This window comes from Chiloscyllium punctatum, chromosome 18 (genome assembly GCF_047496795.1).
Source record: "Chiloscyllium punctatum isolate Juve2018m chromosome 18, sChiPun1.3, whole genome shotgun sequence".
Taxonomy (NCBI): Eukaryota; Metazoa; Chordata; class Chondrichthyes; order Orectolobiformes; family Hemiscylliidae; genus Chiloscyllium; species Chiloscyllium punctatum.
In genome coordinates this window covers 55,197,291-55,201,537 of record NC_092756.1, presented here as the reverse complement: position 1 = coordinate 55,201,537, position 4,247 = coordinate 55,197,291, and the positions used below count along the sequence as shown (strand labels likewise).

The 4,247-nt window shown below is 42.0% G+C and overlaps 1 non-coding gene across 1 annotated transcript; it reads left to right on the top strand.

The window, feature by feature from the left end:
* The first annotated feature begins 599 nt into the window (after positions 1-599).
* trnap-ugg (transfer RNA proline (anticodon UGG)) lies at positions 600-681 on the top strand. Its single transcript has one exon. It is a non-coding gene; the product is annotated as a tRNA-Pro (tRNA).
* Positions 682-4,247: the final 3,566 nt, after the last annotated feature.

The following is a 4,247-nucleotide window of genomic DNA, read 5'->3' as shown; positions in this document are numbered from 1 at the left end:
TCCGTGTTGTATTGTTCAAGGACTTGATGACTCTAGAACAACCGCAAAAACTTTGCAAATAATTCCGTCAAGACGATTTCAAGTTCCAAATCTTCAGTCAATCTTCCTCTCTTGTGCTCACAAGTTCATTACCTGATGTCAGAACTTACGGATTAGTTGCTGGATCCATTTCTGTAAATTGGTTCTGCATTCTTTCTAATTCCGATATTTTTTTACGAATGTAGCTGGTGTTTATGGACTTAGCATCAATATTTCTAATACGATATTTCGATGAATATTAAAACACAACAGCATATCTACTTTGGCACCAGATGATGAGCAATTGAGTCAAAATCGATCGGACGCAGTGAGACAATGATCCTCTCTTCATGTGGTCTACATCCGTGACTCTATAATTCGACGAAGAATTACTCCCGCAACTTCAGCTGTGTCAGAATCTAGTTTGCGGTGAAAGTCTGTCAATCTGCTAAGGTAACGTTCATCTGGGTCTCTGCAAAGGATTTGGCGAAATCTTTGGGTCTTGACAATTTGTTCTTCAAACAAATTACGTATTTCATGAATTCAGTTCTTTTACTATGAAAATTGGCAAAAAGGATGCAGTTGTGATGGCTGAGAGGTGAAGGCGTTGGATTTGGAATCCAATGGGGTCTCCCTGCGCAGGTTCGAATCCTGCTCACAGCGTTGACTCTTTTAAAATTCATTAATTCCTTTGCAGAATTTCGATTTCATGGAGATTGAGCTTTGCATTCAATCGAAAGTAAATTTTCAACTGTGAAGAATCCGAAGTAATTTCAAGACGTCTAATTGAATAGATTATATGTCGAGAAACAAAAAGCCACCATATTCCAACACGAATCAGTTTCCAAACATTTGTCGAACTATCGTGAAATTTGGATTTTCGGTATTGAGGCGGGAGGGGAGCGGGGGTGGTGGTGCAATTATGCAAAACAAGAAGCAATGCAATACATTTACCTGCAGGTGATGAGTTTTTTTTAGGATCAGTTGAAAGTCAAGCTGAGAAAGTTCAACCTAATTTACAGCTGACTCTCAAGGCCAATTATCTTTTATATCAGCAGTCAATGAATTAGAAAAAACAATTCCATGTGTGGAAAGGAACTCGACTGGTCCAGGTTCCTGGCTTGAGGTGTGATAATGCAAGGCAATATCAGCGGAGTAGAATTTTCTGGAAATATTAGAAATGGAATGTTAACAGTCTTCTGCTGTCCACATTCGTAAGAAACTGTGCATTAAGAACTGAAATTGAAAATTAACGATGAAAATCAGACTTAGCCCTCTGCTTGTGGAGTAGCATTGTTAAGAACAATAGGTTGTTGCTGAGACTAAAATTGACCAAAATAATCGATGGGGATCTTATCCACGATCTCCGTTGGAGCAGTTGGCGTGGAGAGCTCAGCTTGAAGAACCAAGTGCCAATTATTCATCTTGGCTGTCTGAATTGCTCAGTTAAACAGACTCCCAGTTTAATGAAAAAACCTTTGCTATCAGTGCTAGATGTTTTCATGTCAGCATGTTCCGATATGAGAGGACACTCCATGGAGTAGATGCGACTTAAATTTTGACTCCAACGTCAGAGATGTTGACACATCTCTGCACCAAAACAGCACGACCATTGGTCTCAAACCAAACTGAACAAAGGTCTAGTTCACTTAGACATTTCCTTTCTGCAGACTCTGCCAATGGACCGTTCAGGCCCGATGTAGGAATAGGACGTGGTGACATCTGTTCACAAGTGGATCACTTCATTCTTGCTCACGATCCATAAACCATAATTCATTTTGAACTTCTTAGCCATCATCATGATAAATGTTACATAATGCATAGGTTTGCTTCTAAAAGAAAGAGCGAAATCTTATTCAATGCAGACGCAAATTCAAGTTGTCCCTGGTCGACCAGAAGACAGATATCGCGAAACAAAGTGAATACAGAAAACAATCAATGTTTTCTGGGAGTCAAAAAGATGTATTGGAAGAACGGAAACATATATTTGGAACTAAAGTCACAGACCACTTCCAGACTAAATGTTCTTGAACTGTTATCATAATTTGACCTGCGTGTCCACCGTTGCTGCAAAAATTATCTAAACAACTCAGAACTTTGTGTTCTTTGATATTGTCTCCTTCCTGTTTCTCTTGATTTTGAAACTAAAACCGAGCAATAGTAATGCACACTATTTTACTTGCAAAGATCAGAAGATCAAATTATAAGAGAACAGAAATAAAGCTCCGTCTGTCTTCCGGGAGAAAACACAGTTACCATTTCGACTCCAAAAAGTCTTCTTCAGAAGTCTGCGCAATGAACTCGAAATAGTCGACCGAAAACGAAAAAAAAGCCATAATGCCGCGACTACACCACCCCCAAGCGCATCAAGTCCTACTCGAATATGTTGTATTACTACTCTCAACATCAGTGGAGAACGGAACAAAGCTCATTCTGCAGTTGTCAACCTGTCATGACGTAGTTTGTAAAGTGAGAAATATGATTAGATAAAAAGCGGGATGAAAGCGGGATATCAGAAGTTTGAAAAAAGCAAGTGCGTGCTTTGCTTTGAAGAAGGTTGGCAGTGATGAAAATGGAAATTAACGACAGTGAGGGGGGCTTAATTAATACTCAGAATCGTTGCAACACACAGGGAAGCAATTCTTTTTGCTGGGTTTCTGTTCTGCCATTTTATAATCACGACTGCTGTCGGTTTGGTTTCCATTCCAGGCTTAGGTGACTGCCTGATGGAAGTTTGCACATTCGCCCAATTACTGTGTGGTAGCTCTGGTTTGCTACCACATTCTAAACATTTGCAGGTTATTTGGATTCGCCATTAAATGCACGCGGTTACAGAGACAGGGATGTGGAGAGTGTCTGGATAGGACGTACTTCAGAGGATTTTTGTGAACTTAAATAGACAGAGTGGGGTTAGTCTGCTGTTTCCTGGGTGAGCTACATGGATAGACAGGGGTGAGGGTATTCTTCCCTGAGGGAGATACATTGACAGAGTTGGATTAGTTGCTCTTACCTGTGTCAGTCACGCAGATACAGTAGGGTCAGTCTGTCCTTCGCTGGGCGAATTTCTTTCACAGAGTGGTGACAGTCTGCTCTTCCCTGACTGAGTGAAACAGAAAGAGCGGGGTCAGTATTTTATTCCCTCGATAATTTATGTTGACAGTCTGGCTTCCATCTGCTCTTCTCTGGCGAGTTAAATTGGTAGAGTGGGGTTAGTGTTCATTCATTGGCTGAGTGCCATAGACAGAATGGGATCAGTCTGCTCTTCCCTGAGTGAATTACATTTATAGAGTGGGGTCAGACTAATCTTCAGTGAATGACTTATATTGACCGTGTGGGATCAGTCTGCTGAGTTACACTGAGAGTGTGGGATCAGTCTGCCCTTCCCTCGGTGAGTAACACTGACTGAGTGGCATCTGTCTACTCTTTCCAGTGCGAGTAATATTGAAAGAGTGGCGTCAGTCTGCTTTTCACGGAGTGAGTCATTTGGACAGTGTGGAATCAGTCTGCTCTTGCCTGAGTGAGTTGCATTGAAAGAGTGGCGTCAGTCTGCTCTTTCTTTGGTGAGTTGGATTGACAGAATGGGGTCAGTCTGCAATTTCCTAGTTGTGTTAAAGTGATCGCGTGAGGTCAGAGTGCTCTTCCCTGATTGAGTCTCATTGACAAATTGGGCTTCATCTGCTCTTCCCTGGGAGAGTCATATTAACAGAATGGGGTCAGTCTGCTCCTTTCTGAGTGAGTAATATCACAGAGTGCACTCAGTCAGTTCTTCCCTGGGTGAGCTACGTTAAGAGATTGGTGTCAGTCTGCTCCTCCACGGGCGTGTTACTTTCTCAGAGTCGTGACAGTCTGCTCTTCTCTGTCTGAGTTTAACAGCAAGTATAGTTTCATTACTGTCTTCGCTGGATGATTCACATAGACAGAATGGAATAAGTCTTCTCTTCTCTGAGTGAGTTATTTGACAGAGTGGGGTCAGGCACGTCTCCCTGCTTGTGTTTCATTGACAGATTCAGATCAGCCGGCTCTTTCCTGGATGAGTGACAGAGACAGAATGGGTACAGCCTGCTCTTCTCTGAATGAGTTACGTTGACTGAGTGGCATCAGTCTGCTCTTTCTTGGGTAAATTTTACTGACTGAGTGGTGTCAGTCTGCCATTTGCTCGGTGAGTTACATATAAAGTGTTGGGTCAGTCTGCTCTTCCCTGGATGACTAACATTGACAGAGTGGTGTCA